We start from the raw sequence: 12,734 nt of genomic DNA, 5'->3' as shown, positions 1-12,734 counted from the left end.
GGATTAGTTTTCTTATCCAAGTTCCCTTTGTCATAGGTCTGATTTGATCTGTTGTTTTTATTGACCAGACTATTATTTGCTGCTACTCTGACGGGTTTGGATGCTGCCTCACGCATATCCATTTCTATCCCTAATAGTTTTTGTCTGACTATCTGGGGATCATCTAAGGTTCTCCAATCAGGAGTTGCAGCCTTGAACTTTTCCCTAAGTTTTGGGTTAAGATTCTCTATAAAAGTTTTTGTCATCAGTCGAATGACTCCTTCATTGGTAAGGTCCATTCCCTCGTCTCTGTAACTGTTTTCTACCGCTAAGTAGTATTCATCTACAGGCTGTCCTGACTTCTGGGAGACAGTTCCTGAAGTCCCTCTCATTCGTTGTTTAGTTCTCATAAACTCCATAAGTCTGATCATAAAATTCTGTCCTGACAGTGCGGTATTTGGATCCTCACCATCTACTGGTTGAGGTCTATGAGGTTCTATAACTGTCATCAATTCCTGATACAACCCTGGTGTCATTTTCATTCTACATAATTCTGTCCCATCTGACCATGTTCCATTATGGGTGTGTATTATCTGCTGTATGTACGTAGCAAATCTTAGTGGGCATTGTATTGGATCTGGTGCATTCTGAAATAGGGACATTCCCTCAGCGGGGGTCCATGGAAAATATTGTCTAGTCTGATGGTATCTAGTTACTCTACGCGGTGGATTGCCACCATCTTCTTCTCTGTATGGTCGACTGAGGATACGCACTGGTGCCAACATATCATGTGGTCGTGGTGCTCCACATCCTGCACATGTGTCTCTCCAGTCTGGATTCTGGAGTCCACAGTTTGTACATGTCCATCCACCCGGACCCCGAAAATCAGGATACAGTGTGGGTTCTGACCTGGGCTGATATGGTGGTGCCAATGGGTTCATTTGTTTACTGTTTTCTGTTTGTACAATGGGACCCTGTCTGACTGGAGTTCTCCATAATCCATTGTCTTTATTAAAAGTCCAATGGTCTGTCTCTGCTGTTTTTGATAGTTCGACCATGGCCTCTACTTGTTCCTGCCATCCTTTGTCTCTTATCACTCCTGCTTTTCTAACCCGAATGTCCTCCCATAGTTTCCTGTTAAACCTGTCATGCCTTGCTACCTGAAAAGTTTTGCAAACTTTCCCTAAATTCTTAGTTGCTTCTACACCACACCTTTCTTTCACGATTGTATAGACATCTTGTTCATCATTTGTGGTCTTAGTCTGTTTGTTGCCCATTTTTCCTGACTATTCCTACCTTAGGAGGCTTTTTGGGTTAGATAAAATATATTCTATATTTTACCTTTCCTCGTTACCTATTCTGTCCTAAGGAGCCAGTATCTGAAACGGTTTCTCTGGACCGTTTTGTCTGAAGTGTAGAGTAATTCTAACACATATATATATGGCAACAAGGGCAAGACCAACAATACATAAAATGAACCATACAGTCTCCATTATATATCGTGTCCCTGGAGTATTATCATTACTTCCATGGGCTCATTCTGTCAATCTCTTATCCGTCAAAAAAGGAGGACAAAGGTTCGGGAGTTAAGCGTGAGCGAAGGTTTCCCCGAAAGGACACAACCTTATGACTCAGTTAGGCAATCTCCGTAATACTTATGTCATCTACCTTAGTGCGGCTTATGAGGCTATTCCCGACATCCACATCTCTTTCATACTATCCGTTTCATAACCTTCTCTGACCTCTCCTTCGGCAGATCCTACAGTATATACATGAATGACCCGAGCTATAGGTATCCTTCTCTACTAGTTCCTCAATCCCAACACAAGATATGCATGAAATTTACGGACTATCGCAGAGCAGATGTAAGAGAACTAACAGTGTCTCTTACCTGGCCAGGTTTGTCATCTGCTGTTCCGATGTCCCAATCTCAGCGGTTACTCGTGCCGGTCGATGAACTTGAAGGAATACGCAGACCTCGGGTCCCTGTTCGGGTGCCAGGAATTGTTAGGATCATTCAGCCATGGAGGGTCCTTGTTGGAGTCGGGGTATCCCCGTAACAAGAAATACACAGACACGTAGTGTATAATCAAGTTCTGGGAAGCCCCTGAGCGCGTCTGCCTCTATAGGTGCTGTCCCTTTATTTATACTAATAATCATAGTTTTTTGTCACACATGCGCAGTAAAATGCCTTTGTTTCACAAGCAGTGAAGTGATGATTCATAACAGTGGAATGTTGATAAGAAAGTTTCATAAGCAGAAAAGTGATAATTCATAGCAGTAGAAGGTTGCTGAGACAGCTAAAAACAAGTTACAATCTAATTTCTGGGCGTCAGTCCAAATGTCCAGATAAGGGAAGAATAACTTCATCTGTGTCTTACATCGTAGTCTTGGGTGAAGTATAACTCCTATCATCCTCTCAGTATATATGTATATTGTATATGGGTGTGTATATATGTATACTGTATGTGTGTGTATATGTATACTGTATATGTGTGTGTATATATGTATACTGTATGTGTGTATATATGTATACTGTATATGGGTGTGTATATATGTATACTGTATGTGTGTGTATATATGTATACTGTATGTGTGTATATATGTATACTGTATATGTGTGTGTATATATATGTGTATACTGTATGTGTGTATATATGTATACTGTATATGTGTGTATATATGTATACTGTATATGGGTGTATATATGTATACTGTATATGTGTGTATATATATGTATACTGTATATGGGTGTATATATGTATACTGTATATGGGTGTGTATATGTATACTGTATATGTGTGTATATGTATACTGTATATGGGTGTATATATGTATACTGTATATGTGTGTGTATATGTATACTGTATATGTGTGTATATGTATACTGTATATGTGTGTATATGTATACTGTATATGTGTGTGTATATATGTATACTGTATATGGGTGTATATATATGTATACTGTATATGTGTGTATATGTATACTGTATATGTGTGTATATATATGTATACTGTTTATGGGTGTATATATGTATACTGTATATGTGTGTGTATATATGTATACTGTATGTGTGTGTATATATGTATACTGTATATATGTGTATATATGTATACTGTATATGGGTGTATATATGTATACTGTATATGCGTGTATATATGTATACTGTATATGTGTGTATATACATGTATACTATATATGTGTGTATATGTATACTGTATATGTGTGTATATATATGTATACTGTTTATGGGTGTATATATGTATACTGTATATGTGTGTGTATATATGTATACTGTATATATGTGTATATATGTATACTGTATATGGGTGTATATATGTATACTGTATATGTGTGTATATATGTATACTGTATATGTGTGTATATATGTATACTGTATATGTGTGTGTATATATGTATACTGTATATGGGTGTATATATGTATACTGTATATGTGTGTATATATATGTATACTGTATATGTGTGTATATGTATACTGTATATGTGTGTATATGTGTATACTGTATATGTGTGTATATGTATACTGTATATGGGTGTATATATGTATACTGTATATGTGTGTATATATATGTATACTGTATATGGGTGTGTATATATGTATACTGTATATGTGTGTATATATATGTATACTGTTTATGGGTGTATATATGTATACTGTATATGTGTATATATGTATACTGTATATGTGTGTATATATGTATACTGTATGTGTGTATATATATGTATACTGTATATGGGTGTATATATGTATACTGTATATGTGTGTGTATATATGTATACTGTATGTGTGTGTATATATGTATACTGTATATGTGTGTGTATATATGTATACTGTATGTGTGTATATATGTATACTGTATATGGGTGTGTATATATGTATACTGTATGTGTGTATATATGTATATTGTATATGGGTGTGTATATATGTATACTGTATGTGTGTGTATATGTATACTGTATATATGTGTGTATATATGTATACTGTATGTGTGTATATGTATACTGTATATGGGTGTGTATATATGTATACTGTATGTGTGTGTATATATGTATACTGTATGTGTGTATATATGTATACTGTATATGTGTGTGTATATATATGTGTATACTGTATGTGTGTATATATGTATACTGTATATGTGTGTATATATGTATACTGTATATGGGTGTATATATGTATACTGTATATGTGTGTATATATATGTATACTGTATATGGGTGTATATATGTATACTGTATATGGGTGTGTATATGTATACTGTATATGTGTGTATATGTATACTGTATATGGGTGTATATATGTATACTGTATATGTGTGTGTATATGTATACTGTATATGTGTGTATATGTATACTGTATATGTGTGTATATATATGTGTGTATATGTATACTGTATATGTGAGTGTATATATGTATACTGTATATGGGTGTATATATATGTATACTGTATATGTGTGTATATGTATACTGTATATGTGTGTATATATATGTATACTGTTTATGGGTGTATATATGTATACTGTATATGTGTGTGTATATATGTATACTGTATGTGTGTGTATATATGTATACTGTATATATGTGTATATATGTATACTGTATATGGGTGTATATATGTATACTGTATATGCGTGTATATATGTATACTGTATATGTGTGTATATATATGCATACTATATATGTGTGTATATGTATACTGTATATGTGTGTATATATATGTATACTGTTTATGGGTGTATATATGTATACTGTATATGTGTGTGTATATATGTATACTGTATATATGTGTATATATGTATACTGTATATGGGTGTATATATGTATACTATATATGTGTGTATATATGTATACTGTATATGTGTGTGTATATGTATACTGTATATGTGTGTGTATATGTATACTGTATATGTGTGTATATATATGTATACTGTATGTGTGTGTGTCTATATATGTATACTGTATATGGGTGTGTATATGTATACTGTATATGTGTGTATATATATATACTGTTTATGGGTGTATATATGTATACTGTTTATGGGTGTATATATGTATACTGTATATGTGTGTGTATATATGTATACTGTATATATGTGTATATATGTATACTGTATATGGGTGTATATATGTATACTGTATATGTGTGTGTATATGTATACTGTATATGTGTGTGTAAATATGTATACTGTATGTGTATATATATGTATACTGTATATGTGTGTGTATATGTATACTGTATATGGGTGTGTATATATGTATACTGTATATGTGTATATATGTATACTGTATATGTGTGTATATATGTATACTGTATATGTGTGTATATATGTATACTGTATATGGGTGTGTATATATGTATACTGTATATGTGTATATATGTATACTGTATATGTGTGTATATATGTATACTGTATATGTGTGTATATATGTATACTGTATGTGTATATATATGTATACTGTATGTGTATATATATGTATACTGTATGTGTGTGTATATATGTATACTGTATGTGTATATATATGTATACTGTATATGTGTGTATATATGTATACTGTATGTGTATATATATGTATACTACATGTGTGTATATATGTATACTGTATATGTGTGTGTATATATATGTATACTGTATGTGTGTGTGTGTATATATGTATACTGTATATGTGTGTGTATATATATGTATACTGTATGTGTGTGTGTATATATTTATACTGTATGTGTGTGTATATATGTATACTGTATATGTGTGTATATATATGTATACTGTATATGTGTGTATATATGTATACTGTATGTGTGTGTATATATGTATACTGTATATGTGTGTATATATTTATACTGTATGTGTGTGTATATATGTATACTGTATATGTGTGTATATATATGTATACTGTATATGTGTGTATATATGTATACTGTATGTGTGTGTATATATGTATACTGTATATGTGTGTATATATTTATCCTGTATGTGTGTGTATATATGTATACTGTATATGTGTGTATATATATGTATACTGTATATATGTGTATATATGTATACTGTATATGGGTGTATATATGTATACTGTATATGTGTGTGTATATGTATACTGTATATGTGTGTGTATATGTATACTGTATATGTGTGTATATATGTATACTGTATATGTGTGTGTATATATGTATACTGTATATGGGTGTATATATATGTATACTGTATATGTGTGTATATGTATACTGTATATGTGTGTATATATATGTATACTGTTTATGGGTGTATATATGTATACTGTATATTTGTGTGTATATATGTATACTGTATGTGTGTGTATATATGTATACTGTATATATGTGTATATATGTATACTGTATATGGGTGTATATATGTATACTGTATATGCGTGTATATATGTACAGTACAGACCAAAAGTTTGGACACACCTTCTCATTTAAAGATTTTTCTGTATTTTCATGACTATGAAAATTGTACATTCACAATGAAGGCATCAAAACTATGAATTAACACATGTGGAATTATATACTTAACAAAAAAATGTGAAACAACTGAAAATATGTCTTATATTCTAGGTTCTTCAAAGTAGCCACCTTTTGCTTTGATGACTGCTTTGCACACTCTTGGCATTCTCTTGATGAGCTTCAAGAGGTAGTCACCGGAAATGGTTTTCACTTCACAGGTGTGCCCTGTCAGGTTTAATAAGTGGGATTTCTTGCCTTATAAATGGGGTTGGGAATATCAGTTGTGTTGTGCAGAAGTCTGGTGGATACACAGCTGATAGTCCTACTGAATAGACTGTTAGAATTTGTATTATGGCAAGAAAAAAGCAGCTAAGTAAAGAAAAATGAGTGGCCATTATTACTTTAAGAAATGAAGGTCAGTCAGTGCGAAAAATTGGGAAAACTTTGAAAGTGTCACCAAGTGCAGTTGCAAAAACCATCAAGCGCTACAAAGAAACTGGCTCACATGAGGACCGCCCCAGGAAAGGAAGACCAAGAGTCACCTCTGCTTCTGAGGATAAGTTTATCCGAGTCACCAGTCTCAGAAATCGCAGGTTAACAGCAGCTCAGATTAGAGACCAGGTCAATGACACACAGAGTTCTAGCAGCAGACACATCTCTACAACAACTGCTAAGAGGAGACTTTGTGCAGCAGGCCTTCATGGTAAAATAGCTGCTAGGAAACCACTGCTAAGCACAGGCAACAAGCAGAAGAGACTTGTTTAGTCTAAAGAACACAAGGAATGGACATTAGACCAGCGGAAATCTGTGCTTTGGTCTGATGAGTCCAAATTTGAGATATTTGGTTCCAACCACCGTGTCTTTGTGCGACGCAGAAAAGGTGAACGGATGGACTCTACATGCCTGGTTCCCACCGTGAAGCATGGAGGAGGAGGTGTGATGGTGTGGGGGTGCTTTGCTGATGACACTGTTGGCGATTTATTCAAAATTGAAGGCATACTGAACCAGCATGTCTACCACAACATCTTGCAGCGGCATGCTATTCCGTCCGGTTTGCGTTTAGTTGGACCATCATTTATTTTTCAACAGGACAATGACCCCAAACACAACTCCAGGCTGTGTAAGGGCTATTTGACCAAGAAGGAGAGTGATGGGGTGCTACGCCAGATGACCTGGCCTCCACAGTCACCAGACCTGAACCCAATTGAGATGGTTTGGGGTGAGCTGGACCGCAGAGTGAAGGCAAAAGGGCCAACAAGTGCTAAGCATCTCTGGGAACTCCTTCAAGATTGTTGGAAGACCATTTCCAGTGACTCCCTCTTGAAGCTCATCAAGAGAATGCCAAGAGTGTGCAAAGCAGTCATCAAAGCAAAAGGTGGCTACTTTGAAGAACCTAGAATATAAGACATATTTTCAGTTGTTTCACACTTTTTTGTTAAGTATATAATTCCACATGTGTTAATTCATAGTTTTGATGCCTTCATTGTGAATGTACAACTTTCATAATCATGAAAATACAGAAAAATCTTTAAATGAGAAGGTGTGTCCAAACTTTTGGTCTGTACTGTATACTGTATATGTGTGTATATATATGTATACTATATATGTGTGTATATGTATACTGTATATGTGTGTATATATATGTATACTGTTTATGGGTGTATATATGTATACTGTATATGTGTGTGTATATATGTATACTGTATATATGTGTATATATGTATACTGTATATGGGTGTATATATGTATACTGTATATGTGTGTGTATATGTATACTGTATATGTGTGTGTAAATATGTATACTGTATGTGTATATATATGTATACTGTATGTGTGTGTGTCTATATATGTATACTGTATATGGGTGTGTATATGTATACTGTATATGTGTGTGTATATATATATACTGTTTATGGGTGTATATATGTATACTGTTTATGGGTGTATATATGTATACTGTATATGTGTGTGTATATATGTATACTGTATATATGTGTATATATGTATACTGTATATGGGTGTATATATGTATACTGTATATGTGTGTGTATATGTATACTGTATATGTGTGTGTAAATATGTATACTGTATGTGTATATATATGTATACTGTATGTGTGTGTGTATATATATGTATACTGTATATGTGTGTGTATATGTATACTGTATATGGGTGTGTATATATGTATACTGTATATGTGTATATATGTATACTGTATATGTGTGTATATATGTATACTGTATGTGTGTGTGTATATGTATACTGTATGTGGGTGTATATATATGTATACTGTATATGTGTGTGTATATATATATGTATACTGTATGTGTGTGTGTATATATGTATACTGTATGTGTGTGTGTATATATGTATACTGTATGTGTGTGTATATATGTATACTGTATATGTGTGTATATATGTATACTGTATGTGTGTGTATATATGTATACTGTATATATGTGTATATATGTATACTGTATATGGGTGTATATATGTATACTGTATATGTGTGTGTATATGTATACTGTATATGGGTGTGTATATATGTATACTGTATATGTGTATATATATGTATACTCTATGTGTGTGTACATATATGTATACTGTATATGTGTGTATATATGTATACTGTATGTGTGTATATGTATACTGTATATGTGTGTATATATATGTATACTGTATATGTGTGTGTGTATATATGTATACTGTATGTGTGTGTGTATATATGTATACTGTATGTGTGTGTATATATGTATACTGTATATGTGTGTACATATATGTATACTGTATATGTGTGTATATATGTATACTGTATGTGTGTGTATATGTGTATACTGTATATATGTGTATATATGTATACTGTATATGTGTATATATATGTATACTCTATGTGTGTATATATATGTATACTGTATGTGTGTGTGTATATATGTATACTGTATGTGTATATATATGTATACTGTATGTGTGTGTGTATATATATGTATACTGTATGTGTGTGTATATGTATACTGTATATGGGTGTATATATATGTATACTGTATATGTGTATATATATGTATACTGTATATGTGTGTATATATGTATACTGTATATGTGTGTACATATATGTATACTGTATATGTGTGTATATATGTATACTGTATGTGTGTGTATATATGTATACTGTATATATGTGTATATATGTATACTGTATATGGGTGTATATATGTATACTGTATATGGGTGTATATATGTATACTGTATATGTGTGTGTATATGTATACTGTATATGGGTGTGTATATATGTATACTGTATATGTGTATATATATGTATACTCTATGTGTGTATATATATGTATACTGTATGTGTGTGTGTATATATATGTATACTGTATGTGTGTGTATATGTATACTGTATATGGGTGTGTATATATGTATACTGTATATGTGTATATATGTATACTGTATATGTGTGTATATATGTATACTGTATATGTGTGTATATATGTATACTGTATGTGTATATATATGTATACTGTATGTGTATATATATGTATACTGTATGTGTGTGTATATGTATACTGTATATGGGTGTGTATATATGTATACTGTATATGTGTATATATGTATACTGTATATGTGTGTATATATGTATACTGTATATGTGTGTATATATGTATACTGTATGTGTATATATATGTATACTGTATGTGTATATATATGTATACTGTATGTGTGTGTATATATGTATACTGTATGTGTATATATATGTATACTGTATATGTGTGTATATATGTATACTGTATGTGTATATATATGTATACTACATGTGTGTGTATATATGTATACTGTATATGTGTGTATATATATGTATACTGTATATGTGTGTATATGTATACTGTATATGGGTGTATATATGTATACTGTGTATGTGTATATATGTATACTGTATATGTGTGTATATGTATACTGTATATGGATGTATATATATGTATACTGTATATGTGTGTATATGTATACTGTATATGGGTGTATATATGTACACTGTATGTGTGTGTGTATATATGTATACTGTATGTGTGTGTATATATGTATACTGTATATGTGTGTATATATATGTATACTGTATATGTGTGTATATATGTATACTGTATGTGTGTGTATATATGTATACTGTATATATGTGTATATATGTATACTGTATATGGGTGTATATATGTATACTGTATATGTGTGTGTATATGTATAATGTATATGTGTGTATATATGTATACTGTATATGTGTGTGTATATATGTATACTGTATGTGTATATATATGTATACTGTATGTGTGTATATATATGTATACTGTATGTGTGTGTGTATATATGTATACTGTATGTGTATATATATGTATACTGTATGTGTGTATATATATGTATACTGTATGTGTGTGTGTATATATGTATACTGTATATGTGTGTGTATATATGTATACTGTATATGTGTGTATATGTGTATACTGTATATGTGTGTATATATATGTATACTGTTTATGGGTGTGTATATGTATACTGTATATGTGTATATATGTATACTGTATATGTGTGGGTATATATGTATACTGTATGTGTATATATATGTATACTGTATGTGTGTATATATATGTATACTGTATGTGTGTGTGTATATATGTATACTGTATATGTGTGTATATATGTATACTGTATATGTGTGTGTATATATGTATACTGTATGTGTGTATATATATGTATACTGTATATGGGTGTGTATATGTATACTGTATATGTGTGTATATGTGTGTATATATGTATACTGTATATGTGTGTATACGTGTGTATATATGTATACTGTATATGTGTGTGTATATATATGTATACTGTATATGTGTGTGTATATATATGTATACTGTATATGTGTATATATGTATACTGTATTTGTGTGTATATATGTATACTGTATATGTGTGTATATGTATACTGTATATGTGTGTGTATATATATGTATACTGTATATGTGTGTGTATATATATGTATACTGTATATGTGTATATATGTATACTGTATTTGTGTGTATATATGTATACTGTATTTGTGTGTATATATGTATACTGTATATGTGTGTATATGTATACTGTATATGTGTGTGTGTATATATGTATACTGTATATGTGTGTGTATATATATGTATACTGTATATGTGTATATATGTATACTGTATATGTGTGTGTATATATGTATACTGTATATGTGTGTGTATATATATGTATACTGTATATGTGTGTGTATATGTATACTGTTTATGGGTGTATATATGTATACTGTATATGTGTATATATGTATACTGTATATGTGTGTGTATATATGTATACTGTTTATGGGTGTATATATGTATACTGTATATGTGTGTATATATGTATACTGTATATGTGTGTAAATATGTATACTGTATATGTGTGTGTATATATGTATACTGTATATGTGTATATATGTATACTGTATATGTGTGTGTATATATGTATACTGTTTATGGGTGTATATATGTATACTGTATATGTGTGTATATATGTATACTGTAAATGTGTGTATATATGTATACTGTATATGTGTGTGTATATATATGTATACTGTATATGTGTGTGTATATATATGTATACTGTATATGTGTGTGTATATATGTATACTGTATATGTGTGTATATATGTATACTGTATATGTGTGTATATATGTATACTGTAAATGTGTGTATATATGTATACTGTATATATGTGTGTATATATATGTATACTGTATATGTGTGTGTATATATGTATACTGTATATGTGTGTATATATGTATACTGTATATGGGTGTATATATATGTATACTGTATATGTGTGTATATATGTATACTGTATATGTGTGTGTATATATACGTATACTGTATATGTGTGTGTATATGTATACTGTTTATGGGTGTATATATGTATACTGTATATGTGTATATATGTATACTGTATATGTGTGTGTATATATGTATACTGTATATGTGTGTATATGTGTATACTGTTTATGGGTGTATATATGTATACTGTATATGTGTGTATATATGTATACTGTATGTGTGTGTATATGTATACTGTATATATGTGTGTATATATATGTATACTGTATATGTGTATATATGTATACTGTATATGTGTATATATGTATACTGTATATGTGTGTGTATATATGTATATTGTATATGTGTATATATGTATACTGTATATGTGTGTATATATGTATACTGTATATGTGTATATATGTAT

The sequence above is a fragment of the Phyllobates terribilis genome, unplaced genomic scaffold, assembly GCF_046119375.1.
Source record: "Phyllobates terribilis strain yellow unplaced genomic scaffold, ASM4611937v1 Scaffold_30__1_contigs__length_15301838, whole genome shotgun sequence".
NCBI classification, from domain to species: domain Eukaryota; kingdom Metazoa; phylum Chordata; class Amphibia; order Anura; family Dendrobatidae; genus Phyllobates; species Phyllobates terribilis.
Note: the sequence above shows the minus strand (reverse complement) of the source record.